This window comes from Silene latifolia, chromosome Y, assembly GCF_048544455.1.
Source record: "Silene latifolia isolate original U9 population chromosome Y, ASM4854445v1, whole genome shotgun sequence".
Lineage (NCBI taxonomy): Eukaryota > Viridiplantae > Streptophyta > Magnoliopsida > Caryophyllales > Caryophyllaceae > Silene > Silene latifolia.
Genome location: NC_133538.1, coordinates 332,818,927 through 332,832,306, shown reverse-complemented (window position 1 = coordinate 332,832,306; position 13,380 = coordinate 332,818,927).

Below are 13,380 nucleotides of genomic sequence, written 5' to 3'. Positions count from 1 at the left end.
AAAGACATTTATGACTCGGAAATTGAAGGCGATAATGAAGATGAAGCTTTTCTCAAGCACTTTACCACGGTCCAGCCTAACCCACTCGATCGAACAGTCCACATTGCTCAATCGAGTAAATTCTATGATGAGGAAGTCGATCGAGTAGATTTAACAACTCGATCGAATGGTTCGTGTGAAGAAAGCTCTCGATCGAGTAACAATTCTACTCGATCGACTGAATTGGCCAGTGAGAGCATTGATTCGTCATGTGGGTTTGTTCTAGGTGACAATTTTGATGATGATAATGGATACGGTGAATCTCCCCTATTCAAAGCCGAGTTAGATGCACTTGAGGCTGCGATTTACGGGATGAAATCTACTGAGGAGGGTGACGAGGAGGCAGCTGAGTCGGTAATTGCTCCTAGCACGGAAGAGGTAATATCTTCCTTTGTCAATGATTCCGTTATTAAGAGCAACCAACCTGCGATAGTTAACGATAATTTTATTATTGTTTGTTTAAGCAGTACATTGCCTCTTTTGACTTATGCTTCGCATTTTAATGCTCTGCCCCTTCCCAGTTGGTCATTTCATTTAACGATTTTTCACCGTTCTTATCATTTCGATTTTATTAAACTAAAACAATGCCCTAGATTATTAATTGCTCCTGCGCTCCTTTATTTTGTGGACAAATTTAGGAGCTGTCATAGGAAATTTGTTAGACTTAAACGGTCGTAAATTTTTATTTCCTATTTCTTTATTCCACTGTGGTGCTACTTACATTTTTGTAGCACATGCAAATTGTTTGATCGGTTCTTTCTTGCGCGCTTTGAAATTTGTTTTGACCAGGCTAATTATAGAGGCTCGAAGAAAAGATGGTGAGAGGGACGATTGAAACTAGCGCTACCCGGGAGGCAACCCGGAGATTTTATTTTTAGTTGTTTTTCAAATATTTCAGTTTTTATTTTGTTTAATAATCGGTTCTCTCGATCGAGTTTTCTTGCTTTGATTCGTTTCCTATGACGCCATTATGAAGCTGTTTGCGACCTCCCATGTTGCTGGCTGGTTTTGGGAGGTCCCTTCTTCGCGTTATCTTGTAAGTTTTCCGCATCTTCACTCTCCTTTTTTTAGTTTGCATTTCCTTTCCCTATTTTTGGGTACAATGAGGGCATTGTACGGTTTGGTTTGGGGAGGTTATGCATCCATATCTGTGTCTGCATTCAGCTTTTATTGCATTCCTGATACCACGTTTAATTTTCATATTTCATATGCATTGTTCTTCAAAAAAAAAAAGAATTATTAAAAATTCACGTTTATTTTTGCATATAGGTTGAGTCGGAACGGTTGATTTCCGTGATGAAATTGCGCTTTAACTTGTCATTTTTTTTTACTTGAGCCTTGCACTTTATTGACAATTATTAGTTGAGTCTTGCGCATATCTACGAGTTTTTGTTCAAATTTAGCTGACTGTTTAGACTTGACCTGATAAATTGGCAACCTACTCTATAAATTCTGAGTTTTGGAGCCTTATAACTAGTGACATTCATGACCGGTTTATATAGGAATTGAGAGTAGTACTCCTTGCATAACATGTTTATTACTTTTGCACATTCATGAAATTCGATTTCTTGTCAATTGCATACATTTGGGTTTGTGGTCGGTGTCACATGCAGGGAGGTGCTTGCAAATTTCTTTTTTCTTATATTTTTCACCAATTTAGCTCCACATAAGCCAAAACTTGCCTTTTTGACCCATTAGCTACATCCCAAACTGAGCCTGCCTAGTCAAGCTAGTTTAGTATGTCTTTTGTGGTATGATTTTTCATCTGCAGTTTGGCCCGTATCTTTTTGTATGGAGTTGGTGGAAACAGAGGAAGGAGAAAAAGAAAAAAAAGAATTGAAAAAGAAAAAAAAAGAAAAAAAAAAGCTATGTTTCAGGTAGAAAAGAGTTGAAATATTTTTGAATTGTTTCATTTGATTTATTTAGACGGTGTTAAAAAAGAAAAGTTGTGACCGTCTAACTCCTCCGTTCTTACTCCATATTTTTGAGGAGATTGTGTATGAGATTAGTGAGATGTGTGCCAAATGAAGGGTACTTGTACTTTATTTTTCAGTCAGTTGAGATTCGGATGGTTTTATATGGTCCTGTTAGGAACTATCTTGACGCTTTTACCTCCACATTACCATAACTTATTTTGCCTTTTCTCACCTGAACCTCACTATTCCCATATTATTTGTAAGCCCTCGGCTGTGACGGACATTGTTGGTTGGAATGTATGTGTAGTACTTGAATCGTCTATCATTTTTGTTGCATGCATGTTATGTAGGTCGCAGTTTAGGTGAGTGACTGTTTTCTCTTTCTCTCTTATACATATACTTTCACCCTTTGCTTCATGAGAGAAGAGTGACCACGCGAGAGTCCGATTTTGTTGGTCTTGCAGGGTCGATAGGTCAGCTTTATTTATGGACATCTTATAATTCGTTTGCGTAATGACCATTGTAGTCAGAATCGTTGATTTTAGTTTGCATTAAACTGGTTTAAGTAGACAAGTTATAGCTAGCTCTGAGTTATCTTTTCCGTTCCATTAGTTTGCATTTGGTTTACTCGAGGACGAGTAAAGGTTTGGTTTGGGGAGATTTGATACGTGCATTTTATATAGTCTTTTTAGGTCTCCTTATGCACGTATTTCTATGCTATTATCGTAGTTTTATGCTACGAAATGCCCCGAATATGCTACTTTGGTTTGTTTTGTCTTATTTGCAGGAATGAACCAGAAAGTAGTGAAATCAAGCCTTTTACCATCCGTTTAGCATGCAATTGGAGGAAGAGTGAATTTGGAGCGGGAATGTAGCTATTTTGGGATGCGCAAAGAAGTAAGATAGCTAGGCGAGCAAAGGAAGAACTTCAAATTTCTAGTGCCTACTTTGAAGATCCATATCGTGAGTTATACAACAGATATATAGTTGATTCCAATTGGAGATGGAGCTTGTCCTTTTAGCTTTCCAACGCCACCGGAATCGCCCTGTTTGCCCAAGTAACGAAGAAATGGCAGCCGTTTGAAGTTCAGTGCGCAAAGCAGGAAATTGTGCGCTGGAAAGTACTCGGTCGAGTACAATTATGTTCGATCGAGTCCTTTTTCTACTCGATCGAGTAGTTGCATTTTAGGATTTACTCGATCGAGTAGATTTTCTATTCGATAGAGTGGTTTAAGCTTTATTTTACTCGATCGAGTTGTTTTAAACTACTTGATCGAGTGGTTTCTCTTATGGGCTCGGACTTTTAGCTTTAATCCGTCATTAGGTTAAATAAAATCCTATTTTTCTTATAAATAGGAAGGGGAGACGTCATTTAGAACTCTCTTCTCTCTCTTGTCAACTGTTTTACTGCTGGATATTATTTTCTCTCTATTTTCTGGATCTCTTCCACTGTAACATTCTCTTTTCCCTTTTCTCTCATTTTATTTAATGTTTATTTGTTTCCCCTTTGCTTTTGTCTTACTTTTATTATGTCTAGCTAATTTCCCTGCTAGGATTAGGGTATTCAATGGATGAATGTTAATTGCTAATTAGGTTTATAGATTTGTCGTTGTTGTTTTAAGTCTTTGTTGTTAATCACTGCCCTTAATTGTATCTAGCTGATTGAATCGATGCAATTAGCCTTTTAATTTTGGTAAGCCTTGACCTAGACCAAAAGGTTGGAAGGGGAGAGACCCGCAGTGAACAATAGGATGCTTTAGTGAGGGCGAAGGTTAAGCTAATAGCATTTTAGGGCGAATTGAGACCGAAAGGAGATATTCATAGCCCCTTAGACCGACACATCGACTGATCTGTGACCTTAACTGTGATTAACTGACGTTCATTGATGACCCGAAATCCTAGTCCTCTCTCCCTTGCTTGTTAATTCCTCTCATTTCTATTTCTCTTGCTTTATCTTATTTAGTTTAGTCAAACAACTCAAAATCCCCAATTTGTGACTTAGACAAACCGATTAGACAAGTAGATAGTGACCGCCTCCCTGTGGAGATCGACCCTACTTACCACTGACTTCTGTTAGTAGTAGCTAGGTATTTATTTTTGGTACTGAAACGACGGTATCACTTCACATACTGCCCATTCACCTTGAACCGATTTCCCTCGGGGCTTTCTAGCTCAACGGATTCAAATTTAGTAACTGCTGTCACCGTATAAGGACCACTCTACCTGGACTTCAGCTTGCCTGGAAATAATCGCAGTCGGGCATTAAACAGCAACACCTTTTGCCCAACATGAAATTCTCGAGGTAAAATTCTTTTGTCATGCCATCTCTTCGTCTTTTCCTTGTAAATGCATGAGCTATCATAGGCATTGAGCCTGAACTCTTCCAATTCATTTAGCTGCAAAAGACGATTATGACCACACAACTTAGGATCAAAGTTAAGCTCACGAATTGCCCACCAAGGCTTACATTCCAACTCAACAGGTAAATGACATGATTTCCCATAAACTAACCTATAAGGTGATGCACCAAACGGTGTCTTAAAGGCAGATCTGTAAGCCCATAATGTGTCTTCTAATTTAAGACTCCAGTCCTTCCGTGATTTAGAAACTACCTTAGACAAGATCTCTTTCAGCTCGCGATTAGAGACCTCAATCTGACCACTACTTTGGGGATGATACCCCAAACCACGCCGGTGTTGAACACCAACCTTAGACAGAATGGAAGTTAGTTTCTTTTCTTTAAAGTGCATTCCCCCATCACTAATGATGACCCTAGGGACACCAAATCGCGGAAATATGACCTTTTTAACCATTTTTATCACGGTCCTGGCATCATAATGAGGTGAAGCAATGGCCTCAATGTACTTCGACACATAATCTACAGCTACTAAAATGTACCTGTTACCTTTACTAAACGGTCGTTGGAAATCAATGCCCCAGACATCGAAAACCTCAACCTCTAAGATACCATTTTGTGGCATCTCATGTCTCTTTGAAATTTTCCCTGATCGTTAGCAGGCATCACAAGCTGAAACAAAAGACTTAGCATTAGCAAACAAAGAAGGCCAGTAAAAACCAGACTGAAGTACCTTAGCCACGGTGCACGATGGACCGTGGTGACCACCATAGGAAGAGGAGTGACAGCCTTCTAGGACTACTTTGGTCTCCCACTGTGGAATACACCGTCTGTAGAGGCCGTCTGCACATTCCTTAAATAAATAAGGATCGTCCCAGAAATACTGCTTAGCGTTATACAGAAAACGCTTCCTCTGCTGATGAGAAAGGTTAGGCGGCAGCTTGCCACTGACAACGTAATTAGGTATATCTGCATACCAAGGCTCTTGGTTAACAATAGACGATAATATAGCAAATAAAGAATCATCAGGAAAAGACTCCTCAATGTCGCGACAGATGATCAGCTACAACGTTCTCAGCTCCTTTCTTATCTTTAATCTGCAAGTCCAACTCCTGGAGAAGGAGTATCCATCTCAATAGTCGTGGTTTAGCCTCCTTCTTAGCAAGGAGGTGCCTTAAAGCTGCATGGTCAGTAAAAACAGTAACTTCTGACCCAATCAAATAAGAACGAAATTTCTCGAAGGCATAAACTACAGCTAGTAGTTCTTTTTCAGTGGTGGTGTACTTCACTTGAGCCTCATCCAGAGTTCGGCTCGCATAGTATATTGCATTTAATGCTTTGTCTTTCCGTTGGCCTTACACCGCTCCTAGTGCATAGTCACTGGCATCACACATTATCTCAAAATGGCAAATTCCAGTCGGGAGGCTGTATGATCGGCGCAGAGACCAAAGCCTGCTTCAACCTGTTAAAAGCAGAAAGACACTCATCAGTAAATACAAAAGGGGCATCCTTAAGTACCAGCTGTGTAAGTGGTTTAGCCATTTTTGAGAAATCCTTGATAAACCGGCGATAGAAGCCGGCGTAACCAAAGAAGCTTCTCACTCCTTTAACATTAAGAGGAGGAGGTAATTGCTGAATCACTTCCACTTTTGGTTTATCAACTTCTATTCCCCTATCAGAAACTAAGTGCCCTAAGACAACTCCCTCGTTGACCATGAAATGGCACTTCTCCCAGTTAAGCACAAGATTAACCTCAATGCAGCGCTGCAACACTTTATCAAGGTTAGACACACAGTTAGAAAAATCACTTCCATAAACGCCGAAATCGTCCATGAAAACTTCCATAATAGACTTAATATACTCTGAAAATATCTCCATCATGCACCTTTGGAAGGTGGCAGGGGCATTACATGAACCAAAAGGCATCCTGCGATAAGCAAACACGCCCTGAGGACAAGTAAACGTAGTCTTAGCTTGATCGTCTGGGTGAATAGGTATCTGAAAGAACCCCGAATACCCGTCTAAATAGCAGAAAAACTTATGAGAAGCTAACCTTTCTACCATTTGATCAATAAAAGGAAGGGGAAAGTGATCTTTCTTGGTGGCGGCGTTCAGCTGTCTGTAATCTATACACATCCGCCAACCAGTCACTACTCGAGTGGGTATTAACTCATTTTTGTCATTCTTAACCACGGTAGTCCCTCCTTTCTTCGGGACCACCTGCACTGGACTCACCCATTTAGAATGACCAACAGAATAGATAATACCTGCGTCAAGCAGCTTCATTACCTCAGCCATCACAACACCTTGCATCTTCTGATTCAGCCGGCGCTGACCCTGCCTGCAAGGTTTGTGATCTTCCTCCAACTCTATACTGTGCATACGAATATCGGGACTAATCCCCTTGATGTCGTCCAAAGAATAACCCAAAGCTTTCGTGTTTTTCTTAAGCACAACTATCAATTAAGTCATCTGATCATTATCAAGTTTAGCACTAACGATGACTGGATATTGCTCAGTATCGTCTAAGAAAACATATTTTAGATGAGAGGGAAGAGGCTTACGCTTAGGTACCTTTACCTCAATGGAGCAAAGGGTGCTGATCATCTGTTCCACTTGCTCTCCCTCAGCGTCGGTGAGTTCACGCTCATCTAAATCATCTATAAGCAAATCCAAAACAGCATCATCGTCATCTGGGTTATCTGCACACTCATCCAAGAGCATAAGAGCTTCTAGTGGGTCCTTCATGAAAGAACCTGGCCAGAAATCATAGATAGACTCGTCAATAATATCAACAGAATAACATGTGTCCTCTATCATTAGCCGAGCTAAAGTGCTAGGCAGACTAAAAGTAATTACGTCATCCCCTACTGTAAGAGTCAAACGCCCTTGTTTGACATCAATAATGGCCCTAGCTGTACAAAGGAACGGTCATCCTAATATAATTGGGGTCCGGGCGTCCTCAGTTATGTCTAAAACAATGAAGTCTACTGGTATAAAGAACTTACCTATTTTCCCCGGCATGTCTTCGAAGACACCTAAGGGTCTCCTAACAGATCTATCAGCCATCTGTAGGGTAATATTAGTCAATTTAAGATGACCCATATTCAATTTCTTGCAGATATATAGGGGCATGACACTAACGCTGGCTCCTAAATCACAAAGAGCCTTATCAATAACCACATTGCCCATAACACAGGTAATAGAGAAGCTACCCGGGTATTTCATTTTAGGTGGAGCCTTATTTAAAAGTAAATTACTAGACTCTTCCAAAAATGAAACGGTCTCAAATTCACTTAGCTCTCTTTTACGCGTCACAATATCTTTCATGAATTTAGCATAAGTAGGTACCTGGGTAATAATTTCGGTAAAAGGGACAGTCACCTGGAGGTTCTTGACAACGTCCACAAACTTAGCGTACTGTCGCTCGACCTTCGCGTCCTTTAGACGACTTGGGAAGGGTACTCTGGTAGCAATGAGTGGACCCGCGACTTTCTCTTTACCTTTATCAGTGCGTGACGTCTTCACAGCAGGGGAAGATGACACGGTAGCGGAATTAGATGTCAAAATAGGGTCTCCGCTGGTTCTGGCACTCGTTCGAGTACTTTCCTTACTCGATCGAGTGGTTTTATCTTGGAATTTACTCGATCGACCATCTTCTTCACTCGATCGATTGACTTCTTCCTCTTTTTCACTCGATCGAGTAAAAATATCACTCGATCGAGCATCTATAAATTGGGCACTACTCGATCGACCTAGGTTATCACTTGATCGAGTGGTTGGATGGATTATTTCACTCGATCGAGTAGATATTTCACTCGATCGAGTGTCTGGACAACACGCAGCAAGGATATCGTCCAGAAACTCATCCAAATCATCTTCCGGGGTATTATCAGCTGCCACAACCCCGTCTTCTGGTATTTTTGGCCCCTCATGAGCAAGGCCACTTCCGAGATTCGTTGCATTAACTGGGTCGCATGTTGGTGGATGGTTAGCTTGGTCTTTCGCGAGTGTTAATTGCGCGACATGTTCTCTTAACTCCACGATAACTGTTTCATTCCTATTGCATTTCTCCCCAAACTGTTGTGTTAAGTTCAACATCAAGGACTTGAATTCGGCAATTTCCCCGTTCGTAGAAGGAGAGACCGACTGCGGCGCTGGCGTAGAAGGAGTGGAAACATTTTTCATTTCTTCATGTAATTGAGAAAAAGGAACTCCTTGCTTGTATTTATGATAAGCAAGGACGCGCTCTATGCTTTCCAGACAATCAATAGGGTCATGCCCCTCCATGCCACATCAACCGCATATCTCCACATGCTCAGTAATTGCACAAACATGTGCACTCTCACCTATAACCTTCGTAATCTCCACATTACCTAGACTTTTGCTAGGACTTCCCACTTCAGCTACTAGCAAATCATTAACTTGCCCACTTCCTCGGGGATTTCCATATTCGGCAACGTGGATGGCCATCTCCTCAATAAGACGCCACCCTTGGTCATCTTCAACATTTTTCGTGAATCTCCCCTTAGCTACACTATCAACGATAGCTCTCTGGTTTCGATATAACCCGTTTTAGAACTGAGTACAAAGGAACCAACGCTTGAAACCGCGATGACGCAGAGAACGGACGAGCTTCTTGAACTTAGTCCAAGCCCCATCTAAGTCTTCGGTGGGCAATTGCTCAAAAGAAGTAATCTGAGCTCTCAAAGCATTGGTGCGCTGCGGTGGGAAATATTGCCTGTAAAAGGCCAACGCAAGAGAACTCAAGTCGGTTACACCGGCTGCCTCCCTATCTAAATCCCTCAACCATTCCCGGGCATCATCAGCTAAAGAAAAAGGAAAGAGAACTCCCTTCACTTTGTCCTGTGTCACCCCGGCAGCAAGAGGAATGGTAAAGCAGTACTCTGTAAATAGCTCTATGTGCCTGCACGGATCTTCTTCAGGTACCCCTCTGAAGAGATTTCTCTCGACCAGGTGTATGTAAGATGGGTGGAGTCCAAAAGTTCTCGACTCAGTAGTGGGTAGTAAGAAAACTTTTGGAAGTGAATCCACATTGGGCTCTGAATGACTAGCTATATTAGGCATCCTTGCAAATAGAGTTTACAAAGCAGAGCAGGTGCGAAGATGTTCTCTTATAGAACAGATAACCTGCAAAACTAATCAAAAACTTTGCAAAAAATGAGATCAGTCTCAAGGAATAAATTCCTTGAGACGAGAGATAAACTTAAATAAAGCAACAAAATTACGCCACCTCCCCGGCAACGGCGCCAAAATTTGACAGCGCAGTCGTATACCTATCAAAAATAACCAACTGGCTCTAACGAATATAGCTAGGGAAGTCGGTTCGATCTCCACAGGGAGATGGGAAAATGTCAACTTTGTCTAAGTTCATCACGGTAACCGATTTGGGGGGTTTAATTGGGTTGTTCTAAACTATTGAGAATGATGAAGAGAAAAGGCAGAGAGTAAAGATTAAGCAGATAAAGGAAAAATAGCTAAGACAGTCGGTTCACCATGATCATTTAGTCAAGCAATCTAGGTCTCAGGTCAATGCAAGTATGGTCAAAGGGGCAGTGAATATCTCCTTCCGGTCTCAATTCGCCCTAAAACACAAATAGCTTAGCTTCCGCTCTCACTACGGTGCCCTAATGTTCGCTACGAGTCTCGCCCTTTCTAACCTTCCGGTCTAGGTCAAGGTTTCTATAATTTAAATGCCTAATTGCGTCGACTCAATTAGACAGATATAAATAAGTTCAGCGATTAACAACAAGGACTATACAAACATTAACCTAATAATTCAATCACTCTCCCTTCATAATCATGGATTCCCTAGTCTTAGCAAAAGGTAATTAGCTACACATTACTATCGAATCAACAACAATAGTATATAGGTAAAAGAATTAAACATGATAATAATAAAAACAGATGCATCAAACAAAACAATAATTAAAGCAATGAGAGAAAGATAGAAACAAAGTAATAATTACGATCAAGAAATAAAAGGAAAAATAGTACCGAATACTAGTTCCGAATCCGAGTTCTAGAGTAGGAAAGTGTAAAAGAAAAGAGAAGCAGTGGAAAAGATGAAGTAGTGAAAGATGATGTCTTTGTGCATTACGCAGTCTACTCCTAAGTAGCATTCGAAAAATCTATTCTAAACCTAATCCCAAGGCCAACTTACAAAAGCCCATACGAAATTAGACGGAAAAACTCAATTACAGGGCAAACCACTCGATCGAGTGGAATAAAACCGCTCGATCGAGTAACTAAGCAGTAATCCCTTCGATCGAGTGGAAATAAACCACTCGATCGAGAAACTTCTTGTAATGCCTTCTCGATCGAGTAGAAATGTTACTCGATCGTGTAGTCTTCATGATATAAAGCATTCGATCGACTGGAAAAGTAGTCGATCGAGCTATTTTGGCACGTTAGACACTATGACACCTTCCGAAACCAGCTCACACGTCTTTAAATTACTAGATTCCAAGCTTCGATTCCTTATTCTCCATAAATGTATGCAAATGGGACGAGTTTGGGCTTGATTTATCTTCTTTTCGGTCTATTCCTGCAATTTACACAAAACGAACCAAAGTAGACTATTCGAGGGTATTTGTAGCTAGATGCCACGTAAATAGTACAGAGATGCGTGTAAAAATGAGGTAAAAACCTTATATAAAACACATGCATCGCACAACAACAACAACATCGTGCAACACACCAACACCGAACAACAACAACACATGACCCCACCACGACCACCACTGGCCACGGCCTGTCGACGCCAACCACCCAAGGTGTCCCTGACCACTGTCGTCACCTGTAACCACCACGGCTACCATCAAGGCAGCCACCACGACAACTAATAGACAACAACCAACAACAACAACAAACCCGTATGCCCTCTTTTGCAGCCCATTTCCGACCACCTAACACAACCAAATCCACCACCAGTGACCACCACCATGCTCTCCCCACAACTCTCAACAACAACCGCCCAAACATTCCTCAAGTTAAGCCACGAACGTGGGATAAAAACCCGTCTTAAGACGGTATAACAACAACAACAACAACAACAACAACAACAACAACAACAACAACAACAACAACAACAACAACAACAACAACAACAACAACAACAACAACAACAACAACAACAACAACAACAACAACAACAACAACAACAACAAGCATATAATAACTCGGCCAAACTCAGTTTTTGGCGGTCAACGGTGGTCAAAGGGGTGGTCAATGACGGTCAGAGGTGAGCCAAGGTCGAGGCGGGTCAATGGTATAAATTAAATAACATATAAACTAGTTTAAGACGACATTACCCTACGATCTCGAGGCGGAGGGACATAATCTCCCTTTTATTTTCTATCTTTCTCTCTTCTAAATTGTGGTGGATTGTGTTGTGATTTTGTGTGGATAAGGTTAGGATGAGTGGATAAGGGGTAGGTGTATATATATGGTTAGTTAGTATGGTAGTATACGTATATATATACATGTATCGTATATTATTTTAATTATTATCATTACTAAATTATTTTTATTATTCTATTATTCCGTCTCATACATAACCCGTATAAATGCAATATAATATAATTTTATAAAATATATTTACCCATTTACCGTTGGCTAGCCTTTGAACAAGGTAATAAAATACGGGGTATTACAGTCTTCCCAACTTAAAATGAACTTCGTCCCCGAAGTTCGCCCCACTCTCTTGTTTCCTCAAGTGTCATCATTGATTCTCATGCACTCTCTCTCGCCTCACATGCTTGTCTACCATATACGTTCCTTTATAAACATCACACTCATCCCAAGGTTCTTTGTTCAACTCTCGTTACTTCCTCACATTTACATCCACTCGATCACTCCCCCTAAAAGAGAACTTCGTCCTGAAGTTGAACTATCAAACCTCATAGTTTTCTCTCATACGTTCTTTACTAAATTCCACAAATGACTATGTTTCAGGATCAAAGCTCTCTCTTACTCATTGCAAATCCGTAGTCAATCCTCATATAGTTATAATTCCATTGATATAATCCCCCATCTACAAGCCTCCCAAAGGTTAAGTGATAGGTCAAACCCAAGGTTCCAATCTATAATCCCATAAATAACTCCCAACTCTTGTTGCTTATATGTATGCGTATCTATCACGGGGTATAACTCGATTATTACTACGTATCTATATTGCGTCAAATCTCATACATTCACATGTATGCACATCAATCACGAATATGCGGATTGCATGAAACAATCAAATAATGTAAAATTACTCGTAGTGTGACTCAACCATGATAAACATTCTTATTTCCGGAGATCATGCCACGCATATACTGCGTAAAATCCACCACATGATCACACATGTATTTCCATATCCGTTCTCATCCATCATCAACACTTTCCCTCATACGAAATGCCACAATACACAATTATACAAATGACCACTATGCAACACATAATCTGTATTTTTTTCATCTTAGTTTTACACAACAAAATAAAATCATGTCGATTAACTCACATCAACAAGATCATCACATCATTTCTGTCATCAATCCACTCATGTCGAATCAACGATTTCCATTCACTTGCAAATTGTCACACCATATAATCAAACATAAACAATTCACAAAAAAACAACCATGTACGGTCAACATGCTCATCCAAACACAAATCAACGAATATAAACAATGAAATAATGGTACGCGCTCAATATTTGGTCGAAAATCAACAAAATAAGGGTCAAGGCAGACCACTCGGTCGAGTGTCGGAGGCTATTCGGTCGAGTAGGAGACCACTCGGTCGAGTGCATGGTGCACTCAATCGAGTGTCACCTGGGCAGAATGTTTTCAATCTCAACTCGGTTCCAACTTTCCTTTTTCATCACACCAATGTTAATAGACTCCGATGGTGACTAATACACCAACAAATAACCAAATTTGAATAAACTCTTGGCCCTATGGCCATCATTGTTACACAATTAAGATGGAGTATTTGAGACATACTACCAACACAAACATACTATTTCATTGTTCTTTTTGCTACCGTTCTACCTCTTCCCCC